The 14,976-nt window shown below is 41.1% G+C and overlaps 1 protein-coding gene across 1 annotated transcript in view; it reads left to right on the forward strand.

Moving 5' to 3' along the window:
* snu (snustorr) overlaps positions 1-14,976 on the forward strand; it is a 416,698-nt gene that overhangs the window by 294,075 nt on the left and 107,647 nt on the right. The gene's annotated exons all lie outside the window — the stretch shown is intronic.

A 14,976-nucleotide genomic window follows, 5' to 3' on the forward strand; every position in this document is an offset into this window, starting at 1 on the left:
TTTCCCAGGCCTCCCACCTTGGCGAAGGAGTGATAGCTGGGTGCAGGGTGGTTTAGGTTTGAATACCGGCCTACATATTTAATAATTCTGAAATGAAAACTGACGTCTTTGTGGTTCGGTTTCAACGTATAACTGGAGGTCCCGTGGCTATGATCATTTGTTTGTCTGTTGTCACCTTGAGAGAGCGGCTTGGCCACCTTTGTTAAATTGCAAGCTTTCTTTTCAACATGACTTGTGATAAGTCACGAGGTGACTGAACGTTTCATTATCAGACTCTCTCATATAGGATCGGTGTATACACTGAGGTACCTCTCTAGTCACGCGGGGGGTTCTGTAGTTACCACTCACTCCTTACGAAGCGAGTCAGTGGAAACCTCAATGTTTTAACAGTAATGGAAAAGAAATAATGGAAGTGTTGACATATACCTCGTAAGATGTGTCAGGTATTTCCATGAGGGGAATGCTTGTTCCTTGGTGATGAATGTGCTAACTTTCAGTCTTTGGCCAATATTTATTCTGGTTTTCGCACTGTTTAGCGACTGGGAGTTGTCGAGTCAGCAACTAAAAGCACCCCACCCTACTTCCTCAGAAACAGAAAGAACTTGATCAGCCCCTCTACGCTCCCTCTCATCGATGTTCCTGGAGACCACGTGTGCTATGCTCCTGTTTCCGAACCACGTTGTATGCCGTACCTGCCGTAAGAGACTGACTAAAAGGGGTGAATTCCCTTGGGTAGGAGCGTAGACTGGCGATCTCAGGTGTTCAGCTAAGTGTGGAATCGCAAGGCTTCTCGCTATCATCTTTCCCTTCGTTAACTCGTGTTCTCTTCTAAACGCAACGTCATTAGGCTTGCGATGTCTCGGGATCTTTCATTTTCTCCTTCTTCTTTCGACACCTCTTTATTCGGGAGGGTTTCGAGAAGACCTGATGGTTAGGCCGAAGGAGTTCTATCAGGATTCATTTTCTAAGGGAACGCTGGGGACCATCAATCAATCGATCAATCAATCAATTAATCAATCAATCAATCAATCAATCAATAAATCAACCAGTCAGTCAATCAAACGAACATCATTCACCACTGATCTGCATTTAGGGCAGTCACCCAGGTGGCATATTCCCTATCCGTTGCTTTCCTAGACTTTTCTTAAATAATTGTAAAGAATTCGGAAATTTATTGAACATCTCCCTTGGTAAATTATTCCAATTCCTAACTCCCCTTTCAATAAACGAATATTTGCCTCAATTTGTCCTTTTGAATTCCAACTTTATCTCAATGTCTCTTTCCTACTTCTAAAAACACCACTCAAACGTATTCGTCTACTAGTGTCATTCCACGCCATCTCTCCACTGACAGCTCGACTTAGTCGAGCAAATCGTCTCCTTTCTCCGAAGTCTTCCCAGCCCAAAACTGGAACATTTTCATAACGCTACTCTGTTGTTGGAATTCGCCGAGAACAAATCGAGCTGCTTTTCTATTTTCCAGTTCTCGAATCAAGTAATCCTGGTGAGGGTCCCATACACTGGAACCATACTGTAGTTGGGGTCTTACCAGATACTTATATGCCCTCTCCTTTACATCCTTACTACGAACCCTAGACACCGCCATAACCGTATGCAGAGATCTGTACCCGTTATTTACAGTCCCAATGATGTGATTACTCGAATTAAGATCTTTCCTTTTATTGACACCTCGGTACTTACAATGATCCCCATAAGGAATTTTCACCCCATCAACGCAGCGATTAAAACTGAGAGGACTTTTCCTACCTTGAAACTCACAACTTGACTTTTAACCCCGTTTATCATCATGCCATTGCCTGCTGTTCATTTCACAACATTGTCGAAGTTTTTTTGTGGTTGCTCACAATCTTGTAACTTACGAATTACTCTATACAGAATAGCATGATCGGCAAAAGAAACTTATCTCTGATTTCAGTTCTTTACTCATATCATGTACCGGTATATATAAGAAAACATAAAGGTTCAATAATACTGCATTGAGGAACTCCCCTCTTAATGATTACAGGATCAGATAAAGCTTCACCTACTCTAATTATCTGGGTTCTATTTTCTAGAAATATAGCCACCCATTCAGTCACTCTTTTGTCTAGCCCAAGTGTACTCATTTTTGCCAATAGTCTCCAATGATCTACATCATCAAATGTCTTAGATAGGTCAATCGCGATGCAGTTTATTTGACCTCTTGAATCCAAGATATCTGCTATATCTTGCTGGAATCCTACCAGTTGAGCTTCACTAGAATAAACCTTTCCTAAACCCGAACCGCCTTCTATCGAGCCAGTTATTTTCTTATATATGTCTATCCCCCTTTCCTTTATACACAGGGCCTACTATAGCAACTCTCCATTCCTTTGTTATAGCTCCTTCATGGAAACAGTAATCAAATAAACACTTCAGATGGTCGTGTATCCCTGAACGTTTAGGGCCCCAAAGAAGGAAAACATAGTCTTTTTATTCTGTCGTAGCGAACATTAAAGTTTACTTTCGGTTTTTAGTGTTACCGTTACCTAAAAGAACAGATGAAGAACCGCCTTTTGCCAATAACTGTTGGACTGTTGAACTTGGCCAAATAGTCCGAACATGATATAGAAATTAGTTCGTCAAGTAGTAGATTTGGACTTCCTAGTTGACAAGTGGGTCAAATTTTTGGTACTATCTTAAGGACAGAATCCCCTCTTCCTGTTTTGAAGGCGTTGAACAGAGTCCACACATCCACCAGTGAATCTGGACATCACACTTACAAGAGCATCACTACACCTTCTTCCTTTCATCGATCTCCTGTTTGTTGGTTCTCCACTGCACTTAGTTGATGTAAACTCCTGTTTTTCTGTGATTCTTTTAATTAAGGCATCTTGAAACCGCCTCAGGGAGTAAGGAGAGGTGTGATAACTAAAGCACTGACAAACTGATACCAATTTGGAAGTTGCTCGGTTGTAAGATAACTTCAACTGTTTACATCACTGTTACTACCACCACTTCCCTCTCCCTTAGCATGGAAACTTGATTTGCAGTTACAGCTTAAGTCGAAACTTAGATGAGTGTACTCCTACGAGTAAACTTTTTCTTTAGAAAAAAAGAGCCCTGATTATTATCATGCGTATATCACGAACTTTAATTACAGGCCTAACAAAAGCATTAAATGGCTCCTGAATTAAAATCTGGAACATTTCTCCAAATCCTAAGATACGATAGTTTCCTTGAAAACATGTATGTGTCCAACCCTTTTCTCGTTTCCCAACTGGGTCGGCTATGATGTGAGATAAATCTTCGTAGTGAGGTTTTTACGACCGGATGCCCTTCCTGACGTCAATATAATCAGAGGCGTTGATGAGATGAAATGAATGACGCGATATATATATATAGCAGAAAGGGAGAGGGGTAAACCCATGTCGGCACATAACCTACTCCTGTCGAATAGCACCAGGGGGTCCACTCAAGGCTTACCGTTCTATAATCGTACGTTTCATCACCAGTTATCATCTTCTTATCGCTGACTTCAGGAACATTTCTTTTTTCCCTCTTTACCTGAAACTCCTCAAGTTCGTCTCAATATTCACACTAATGAAAACCTACAACCTGTTTTCCAGTCAATGACCGGGTCAGGGATGGGATGAATGAAACCTCCCAACTTGCGGCGAGGATATGAATTGTGCCGGCTGCCGAGGCCTGTCGCACTCCTCTGGGGCAATGATTAATGACTGACAGATGAAATGAAATGATATTGGAGAGTGTTGCTGGAATAAAATATGACAGATAAAACAGGAGTACCCGGAGAAAAACCTGTCCCACCTCCGCTTTGTCCAGCACAAATCTTACATGGAGTGACCGGGATTTGAACCACGGTATCCAGCGGTAAGAGGCCGGCACGCTGGCACCTGAGCCACTAATAAAGAGAAAATATTTTGCTTCTGTTTTCAGCAAGTGATGGTGGCTGTTTTAAGAAGTTTAACAGTGAAATTAGTATTCCCTCGCAACATCAGCTGAAAATGGATGGGAAGCCTGAAGACCAAAGATGAAGTAGCTCAAAAGTCTTGATATTGAACAAGGAAGAATGGTGATCCGAAGGTCAGGGTTCAAAAAGAGCTGTCATTCCAACATGATTATTATTATTATTATTATTATTATTATTATTATTATTATTATTATTATTATTATTATTATTATTATTATTATTATTATTATTATTATTAATTAGCTTCACGTCGCACCGACACAGATAGCTCTTATGTCGACGATGGGATAGGAAAGGGCTAGGAGTGGAAAGGAACCGATAGTGGCCTTAATTACGGTACAGCCCCAGCATTTGCCTGGTGTGAAAATGGGCAAACCATGTAAAACCATCTTCAGCGCTGCTGACAGTGAGGTTCGAACCCACTATTTCCCGAATACAAGCTGAAAGCGCACCCACTTGCTCGGTATTATTGTTATTATTATTATTATTATTATTATTATTATTATTATTATTATTATTATTATTATTATTATTATTATATTAAAAGAGTTTACTAAAAACAGCTTTGGCAAATCTGTCCGTCCGTTCTACTGGACCGATGTCCGGCTCCATGGCTAAATGGTTAGCGCTCTGGCCTTTGGTCACAGGGGCCCCGGGTTCGATTCCCGGCGGGGTTGGTAATTTTAACCATCATTGGTTAATTTTGCTGGCATGGGGGCTGGGTGTACGTGTTGTCTTCATCATCATTTTATCCTCATCACGACGCGCAGGTCGCCTACGGGAGTCAAATCGAAATACCTGTACCTGACGACCCGAACATGTCCTCGGACACTCCCGGCACTAAAAGCCATACGCCATTTCATTTCACTGGACCGATTTGCTTCATGTTTCTTTTATTCTCTCCGGAATCACCTCCGCTGAATCATGAGATATTGATAGGTCTCTAAGATCAGCCAACTTTGAATAATTATAAAATCAAATCATTAAATGATCACTCCAATAATCGCAGGCGAAGCCTTACCCTAACCCGCAATACATTCTCTACTTAGCAGGTTGCTAAGCGACTAACACTTTCATTAATATTCTGATATATGAGATTTTCATCCTTATTAATGCCATTGCATGCAGCCAGGTTTGATTCCTACCTGTCAAGCCAGAGAGTATACACTTCCTCTCATCACGGAAGAATGCTATTCTCTGCTAGATACTCTTTGAGTTTCTAACCTATCCCAGCTTCCAAATATATTCAACAGATGGCAGAGTGTTCCCAATAAGTTACATGCTGCTAATAGGAAAAATAAGTCTACGTTCAAACAAACCCCATCATGACATACGCCTTAGACATTATCTGACTAGCTACATTAGAACGAGTGAAGGCCATGTATCTTGAAAAAGTTCTCTTCCTGGGAAAAAGCTGTCGTTCGAGACTAACGTATTAGCTCACGAGACAACTGTTCTATATACAATAACTGCGATTAAAAATACCTTTACCTTCTACGACACAATACCAAGCTTTACATAAAGAACTGCAGGATAAAAAAGGTGAATATATGGTTAGATTCTTACCAAACAGACGGCATGATGACGACAGAATGGATGAATTTTGACTACGAACTGCAGCTTACCAAAACGCACTTCTTATTAAATATTCATAAAACCACTGTAAAGGACAGGCAAAATAATATGACTACGACAGACATATCAAGACGAGTTATCTGACCTATGTATATTGCATGCCGCGGAGCAGCACGGATCGTCTAGTTATTATTATTATTATTATTATTATTATTATTATTATTATTATTATTATTATTATTATTACGATAGGAATTGAGTTGTGATTGAACTATGTGAACTGCATTGTAAGTGGTCTTCTCTCAAAGCGCTCAGTCAGAAGGTTCGACATAAGCATAGCGTACAAGCGGATATTTTAAACAAGATCGTAAAAATCCATTATCGATAGCTTAGGGCAATGGTAAAGTCTGTCATTTTCGCTTTCTTCTTTCATGTGAACTTGATCTCTCTCTCTCTGGCTACAGGTCGAACGCTGGTTTCGTACTTAACTATTTGTAGGTCGGTGAACATGTCCTCGGACACTCCCAGCACTAAAAGCCATACGCCATTTCATTTTGTAGGTCGGTGGTGAGAGACATGATCATGATTTTTCAATTAAAAATTCTCAGCAACATCACAGTGATGTTAGCGGTTGGTTGTAACACTGCAGCAATTGAACAAGTGATTAATGCCGTAGCCATGATCCTCGTCAAGCGCTACTTCAAATGAACAAGGAATACACTTCGTAATTTCTATATGGCTTGTTCAGTTGAAAATGGTAACACTACAAACATCTGACAGGACAGCCAAGAGATCTGGTGTTCAACGTCTTCTGCTAAGTTCTTCTAAAATGTTGAAGCAACATTCATGTTCAATAGTTACGTTCAGACGAATACAACGTAGCAAAGAAGGTGCCTTGACCGGGAAAGCTGTCACGAGCACGGTAACACATCAACACAACAACGGGCACTCGGCGCTAATGTCTAATAGTAAAAGAAAGAAATGGCGTATGGGTTTTTGTGCCGGGAGTGTCCGAGGACATGTTCGGCTCGCCAGATCCAGGTCTTTTGATTTGACTCCCGTAGGCGACCTGCGAGTCGTGATGAGGATGAAATGATGATGAAGACAACACATACACCCAGACCCGTGCCAGAGAAATTAACCAATGATTGTTAAAATTCCCGACCCTGCCGGGAATCGAACCTGGAACCCCTGTGACCAAAGACCAGCACGCTAACCATTTAGCAAGGGAGTCGGACATGTCTAATAGCAATAATGTTATTGATTTTACATCTCATTAACTACGTTTACGGTTTTTGGAGACGCCGAGGTGCCGGAATTATGTCCCGCAGGATTTCTTCAACGTGCCAGTAAATGTACCGACATGAGCCTGATGTATTTGAGCACCTTCAAATACCACCGGACTGAGCCAGGATCGAACCTGCCAAGTTGGGCTCAGAAGGCCAATGCTCTACTGTCCGAGCTACCCAGCCCTGCGCGCTAATTTCAGTAGGACCTTACGAATCACCCGCTTTACAATCAAGACCTTCGTTTGTTTGATCAGCTGAAAGAAGCCCTGAAGAGCAACACATTCACTCCGGCAGTAATAAGACGTCACTGTTACCATAGCAACAAGTCTTCCACGCTGGGTGTTTTTAAGACCTCAAGTACTCAAGAACTCAAGTACGGAGTTAAGCTGGGTTCTGTCATTGCATCCGCTTACTTGTGCCAGGCTCCTCACTTTCATCTATTCTATCTGACCTCCCTTGGTCAACTCTTGTTCTTTTCCGACCCCGACGGTATTGGAGCATTCGATGCCTAGGGTGTCTTTCATTTTTACGCACTTCGTGGCCCTTATCGTGGCCGATACCTTCATTTTTCGAAGTGCCGGATCCTTTCCAATTTTTCCCTTAAATTATTGTTAACAGAGGATGGTTGCCCAGTTGTACTTTCTCTTAAAACAATAATCACCACCACTGTATTCATAACATGAGTTGATTTCAAATTACTTTGGACTGACAACTGTTAGTGTCTTTTAGCATCACGAAAATAAAAATGCAGTATGTAGGCTACTGCCGTTGGATTTATTTTCATTTTTATTATGTTGCTAGACTTCGTAGTGGCTTGCAACTTTCTTCATTGCAGCAATTGTAGGAAGTAACACAAATAAAAGAAAATTGCCATTACTCTACTGTTAATAGTCTACTAGTACATATTTCTTATCTTCCTAGTTACATCCTGCAACAACAGAGCAGTTATATAAAATAGTGTTCATATTATTATATCATGACTGAACAACTTTTCAGAAGAACTTCTGTGCATTTGCCGAAAGATGCGCTTTGCTATCTTTTCAGTGTAAGGAAATACGAACGTACAATTACTAATAGTTTCAAGTTCAGAATATACATCCAAGTTACTTATCAGTTCTCATCATTTCAGATAATGTGACCCAGGGCTCGCCTGGTGCAAGTCTTTCAATTTGACTCCCAAGGGTAACATGCGCGTCTGGATGTCAGATGATTATGATGATGATGATGATGATGTATGGAGAGGGTGAAAACCGGTGTCGGCACATAATCTGCTCCTGACGAATAACACCAAGGGGTCTGCTCACTGCTTAACGTCTCCATCCTATGGACGAATCATCAACAGCATCATATGCTCTCACTCCATATGAACACTGTGGAAAGGTTTGGAATTAAATCCAGGCTCCTGGCGCGCAATCTAATGATTAGAAATGGTATACCACCACCTCTCCTACCATACCGGCCAACATTCTGATGGTGATTTTCTTCCACTAACGGGACTCGAACCAGCTAACCACAGTGTCGGATCACACAGATTTGACGCCTTAACGATCATGGCTACCAGGTGGGTGCCAGTTTGGATGAAGGCATAGAACACATCCACAGTACCGGTATACCGTTCCTGCGACTAAAAGGGCATTTCAACTGAAAAACATAGTATATAACACACACGGGGCCCAGAACTGAATGTGACCACTCTCTGACAAGTCTTATTATTGTGACCCGGACGGTTTTAGGTTTGCAAGACCTTAAGAGTTTTTCATTTTTACACACTTCTCGGTCCTTTCACTTATTTTGCCAGTACAACCATTACTCGAAAGGTCAGGTCTCTAGAGATGGTTAGCTAGTTGTACTTCCCCCCAAGATGATCAAAGTGGCATAGTCACTTCATTCTGGGAGTTTTGAAATGAAAAGTCGCATCCCTGCCGTTCACACCCAACGTAAAAGTGGAGGCCCCTTGGCAAAGATTATAATATTAACAATCACCTAAAACTGGAGATCCTGAACCTAAGCTCATAATATTAACAGTCACGTAAAACTGGATATTCTGTGGTTAAGATCATAATACTAACAGTCATGTAAAACTGGAGATTCTGTGGTTAAAATCAGAATATTAACAATCTCGTAAAACAGGGGATCCTGAGTCTGGGGTCATAATATTAACAGTCTCGCGATCCTGTGGCTAAGATCATAATATGAACAGTCTCGTAAAGCAGGAGAACCTGTGGCTGAGATTATAATATTAACAGTCACGTAAAACTGGATATTCTGTGGTTAAGATCATAATACTAACAGTCATGTAAAACTGGAGATTCTGTGGTTAAGGTCAGAATATTAACAATCTCGTAAAACAGGCGATCCTGAGCCTGAGGTCATATTATTAACAGTCTCGCGATCCTGTGGCTAAGATCATAATATTAACAGTCTCAAGATCCTGTGGTTAAGATCATAATATCAACAGTCTCGTAATGCAGGAGAACCTGAGGCTGAGATTATAATATTAACAGTCACGTAAAACTGGAGGTCCTGTGGTTAAGATCTTAATACTAACAGTCACGTAAAACTGGAGATACTGTGGTTAAGATCATAATACTAACAGTCACGTAAAACTGCAGATACCGGGCGAGTTGGCCGTGCGCGTAGAGGCGCGCGGCTGTGAGCTTGCATCCGGGAGATAGTAGGTTCAAATCCCACTATCGGCAGCCCTGAAAATGGTTTTCCGTAGATTCCCATTTTCACACCAGGAAAATGCTGGGACTGTACCTTAATTAAGGCCACGGCCGCTTCCTTCCAACTCCTAGGCCTTTCCTATCCCATCGTCGCCATAAGACCTATCTGTGTCGGTGCGACGTAAAGCCCCTAGCAAAAAAACTGCAGATACTGTGGTTAAGATCATAATACTAATAGTCATGCAAAACTGGAGATTCTGTGGTTAAGATCATAATACTAACAGTCACGTAAAACTGGAGATACTGTGGTTAAGATCATAATACTAACAGTCACGTAAAACTGGAGATTCTGTGGTTAAGATCAGAATACTAACATTCACGTAAAACTGGAGATACTGTGGTTAAGATCAGAATACTAACAGTCACGTAAAACTGGAGATTCTGTGGTTAAGATCAGAATACTAACAGTCACGTAAAACTGGAGATTCTGTGGTTAAGATCAGAATATTAACAATCTCGAAAACAGGGGATCCTGAGCCTGAGGTCATAATATTAACAGTCACGTAAAACTGGAAGTCGTGTGGCTATGATCGTAATGTCAACAGTTATCTAAAACTGGAGAACCTATGGCTGTGACATGATATCAACAGCCACGTATAACTGGAGATCCTGTGGCTATGGACGTAATATCAACGCTCACGTAAAACTACAAACGTACTTTTGCTTTAAGGTATCGTTCATTCTAGTCATTAATACACTCTTTGCATGAGGAATGTACCTTATGACCTTGATAGTACTCGTCTTCAACCTGGATACTGAGCTTCTGACAAATTAGAGGCGGTCACTTCATTCTGTTACGGCACAAAGAAGATGCTGATATCAAATAAAAGAAGGGGGGAAAGAAGTTACATAACGTAGGAAATTCTGCGGATGACTGGTGGAAAGTTGAGCTCTGTTACACAAGAGGTGAAAGCGAGAGTGCTCCACTGGCCCAGTGCCCACCAAGTAGGTCATGTGCCTTTCCTTCTCTGGTTTCGTGGTAAATGTTGTTTTAAAGGGTGAAACATTGAGATTATCAGCCTCTCAAGAATAAATTAAGGAGTTCCGGGTGACGAAATATGTGAAAATGAAAGATCCCTAGGAATTTCAAGTCTAACGATAATGCTGGAATCCAAAAAAGGACAGCAGTTGAACTTTGACCTCGGGAGGTCAGAAAATAAGTATAGCTGTATAACAGGAAAGCGGAAGCAATGTTGGACAGCCGATCCTCTTTGACACTCCCGGTCCCTCAGCTTAGGAGCGTACCGGTATGTAGGGAACCACAGGTCCCCTAGCTGAGCCTAGTGGTTTTTTCTTACTTATTTGTGCCAGGTTCCAACCGTCTAGATTTTCTACCTGACCTCCCTTAGTTAGTTCCTGTTCTCTTCTGACCTCGACGATATTAAGTCTGCGAGGCCTGGAAAGTTGCCAAATATGCGCATTTTTCGCAGGGTTCCTCTTGTAAGTACAATTAAAAGGGGGAGATTTTCTTAGCTGTACCCGGAACCCGTGGTAGTTGAATTATTTCGTTGTGGTACTTTCCCTTGTAACAGTAATCACTAGCATTCGACCCTGCAATATTTGTAACGGCAACACTGGGTTCAGTGATATCCTTGGTTCAGGTGGAATAGGCTGGAGAGCCCGGGCAACCTCCTGCCCCCACCCCATCCCTGAAGTGTGATGATCGTATCACTATATAGGATGTTTCAGTAGAAGTGTGCAAAAAATTAAACAGGAAATAGGAGATACATTTAGAGAGAAGTAATGTACAGTCTATGTCAGCGATTTGGTACTATACAGCAAGAACTGTAAGTACTAACTTAAACAGATACATATAAACATTAGACGTAAATTAGATGTAAAACATCAGTAAGGTTGCAATAGTGATCAGCTAACTCGAATCTTTTTCTTTTCTTCATTTTCTACCGCATTTTCCCACACTTGTGGGGTCGCGGGTGTGAACGGTGTCGCACATATGTATCTGGACCTGTTTTACGGTCGGATGCCCATCCTGACGCCAACCCTTTATGAAGGGATGCGTGTTTTCTGTGGTGGTTGGTAATGCAGTGTGTTGTATGAATATGAAGAGGAAAGTGCTGGGACAAACACAAACACCCAGTCCCATAGCCAGAAGAATTAATTACTCGATTGAAATCCCCGACCCGCCCGGAAATCGAACCCGGGACCCTTTTTAACCGAAGGCCTCAACGCTGACCATTCAGCCAACGAGTCGGACAATAAGCTAACTCGAATTGGGATTTTAAAAAATACACTGCATAGGCCCTAATGTTAATTATAAAACTAATTTTCTGCAATACATCAGGGAGAATGTTCACTTGAAATGAAATATCTTCATATACTAGATAAGAGATTGTAGAAATAAAGAACCCAGTAGAAGCACTTAAATCGATAAAATTCTCTTAGTCTTCCTCTGTAAACTCCAAATGGTACTTCAGGCATTTCAAATGTAGGGTAAGACCGATAAATGCAACTACTGTACTACTCACGAACTGTCATACAATGCGTCGTAGACTGCGAAATTTCCCCACCATTACGGAATTTTCACTAATCTCTTTTCCTAAAATAGTGAAACAATGTTTCCCCGACAAAAGGGAGTTTCCTATTTATCTGGCAACAGAATACGATGCATTACAATGGTGGTGGAAGGACAGACCGTTATTGTTTTGTCATCAAAATACCACGTCGAGTCGGTGGCGTTGGTGGTGGTGATTACCGTTTTAAGAGGAAGTATGACTTGGCAACCATCTTCTATTAACACTAATCAGAAATAAATTGGGAGAGTAGAGAGTCCTTGGGCCTTGCAAACCTAATACCCTGGGGGCCGAAAAAGAACACGAGATGATCAAGCGATGCCTGACAAGAAAGATGAAGGCGAGGAGACTGACGTAAATAAGAGAAAGTAGTGCCAGAATCAGCACGGAGAACCGTGGTCGCCAACCTACGCTTCCAAGTAGGGAGCCTCTGGTTCCCCTTTTAGTCGCCTGTTACGACAGTCAGAACATACTTTGAATGTAATTCTATCGCCCCTACCCACAGGGGAACAACAAACCGCGTTCACAGTTCAGTTCTTGGCTTTCGTACCTCACAATCGTCACAGTATGATTACAGTAGTGTAATAATATACTTTACTTTCTGTATAATATGGATCGGTTTGTCATGAAAATCGTAACTGACAAATCAAAGAATAACTTGTAGTGACAGAGACAGCAGAAAATGGGAAGATAACAGTGTCCGTGAACTAAGTGTACTAGCCGATAGGTCCACCGGTGAATTTTTAGAAAATGACAGCAGTGTTAGGAAAATACAGTATATAAACCAACGTGCCACGCTCCGACTCTCTGAACATCAGTATTCATCTTCCTGATAATTGCCCCTTGTAGTTCCTTCCCGGAGATCCGAATGGGGACTGTTTTACCTCCTAAATATTTTACCAGGGAGGAATCTATCATCAGTACATCGTTCATTCATAGAGAAGTTAGTTATGGCTGTAGTTTTCCGTTGCGTTCCGTCGTGTAGCATTATCAACGCAGCTAAGCCATGTTAAATATTATTGCAAGGCCATATCAGTCAATCAACCAGATGGTCGCCGTTGCAACTTACGAAAGGCTGTTATCTCCATTTCAATGAGCAACTCGTCAGCCTGGTCTGTTGACAAATACCCATCCAATATGTTTGCACCTACGGTTCGTCTACCTTATTCATTGGGACTTACAAGCCTACCCACCGCGGCAAGGTCGCATGATTCACAGGGGAGGTTCAGTTTACTACAGATCATAATATTTTCATGTTAAAATTTAACTACTCGTATGTAATAGCCCGCTTATTAATGAAATCAATTAATTGAGATTTAAAGGGAGTCGGAAAGCCCTATCTTGACAATGTTAATTTGACAGAAAAGAGACCCCAATATCTCAAGAACTATTAAGTTTAGAGTTTTGAACTTTTCACCACTGCTAATTACAATCTTCCCCCTAAGTACTGAACTAGAATGAAGTGGATAGAGTGAACAGTTGCGCATTTATTAATTTTGTAATGCTCCATATTTTAGCAAAAAAGCCACTAAAATCTCTTTAAATTAGAAACTAATCAAGGGAAATAGCTTTTTCTTGCTCAATAGCGGCATCAAGGCATAATATAACTCTCGGAAAACAATGATCTGTTCATCTGGTATACTTTAAGAGATAATGGGTCAGACATGTTAAAAAAGTCATTTTTTTTAGTACGACCCAATGTTTACGTACACATTTACCCATGTCAGCACCTAAAACAGCCTGACTATAGTCCGCATTATCTGAGTCCTCTTCCTGTTCATCCTGGATGCTTAGAAGTTTACGTTTAATTCTTCCTCTCGCTTCTGCAGTAATTTGCTGTGCTGCACGCTGCGTCTTCCTTATCCTTCATTTAACCATTTGATGGGAAGCTTGAAGAGTATTTATACCATTTACAATATTGGCAGATGGACCAGCATCTTATGTGTACCTATTTCTGACGCACTTCAAACATACCTTTTGGCCTAGTGATTTTAAAAAAAATTGAAATAAACTGAAAAAGACCTATAATGCATAGATGATGCATATTCACAACAACAAAATCATAAATAAACTCCAGTCAATCTGAATTATGTGCAGTGTTTGTTATGACAAACCGGCAACTTCTTCACACATAATTCTGGAACGGATTAGTGAAAACCATAATACATCTAGATCGAACGGTTTCAGAAATAGGTAAATTCAAAGAGAAGCATGCCCGAAGTTGTAAAATGTCTCACTTGTGCATTAATATTCTAAAATATATATTTTAAAATATTTACAGGGAGGGTATCATAATACATTATACATTATTTCATTCAGCAGAGTCCAAATAATTTTATGAGGCAACATTGGAAAAAAAAGAGATTTTTCCCGACTTCCCTTAGTGTTTACTTATATCAGGGTGAATATTTCCAAACTTAAAGATGTGTGTTGTCATTTCGCTGGCGCGTTTATTTGCCAATATCACAGAGAGATTGAGCCCCCACCCGCAATGTATTTGCAGAAGTCGGCCGGCGCCTATGGCTGCTAGTGCTTCACCACAGGCCAATACTCTGTGACGATGTGCGTTGTCCCATGATTGGAGTTCGAGCTTGGCGGCGCACGGTGATGGACCTCTTAACGATCACCTCCTGTATTAGGAGCTTCCTGTCCTGCTCAAGGAGAACGACCTTGCTTCATCCACGTGCGTGACCTAGCACGGAGTTGCCAAGAATAAGAGAACTTACTTCGCACAGTTCAGATTTACGTTACTGAAGTTATAAATAGAACCTTAAATTTGGTAATATTGTTGTATCAACTCAAAACCAGATTGCGCACTGAAGTATTAACATTAATACAAATCAGTACAGCTAACTTATTTGTAAATCACCCATCTTTGTAAA

This window comes from Anabrus simplex, chromosome 7 (assembly GCF_040414725.1).
Source record: "Anabrus simplex isolate iqAnaSimp1 chromosome 7, ASM4041472v1, whole genome shotgun sequence".
Taxonomy (NCBI): domain Eukaryota; kingdom Metazoa; phylum Arthropoda; class Insecta; order Orthoptera; family Tettigoniidae; genus Anabrus; species Anabrus simplex.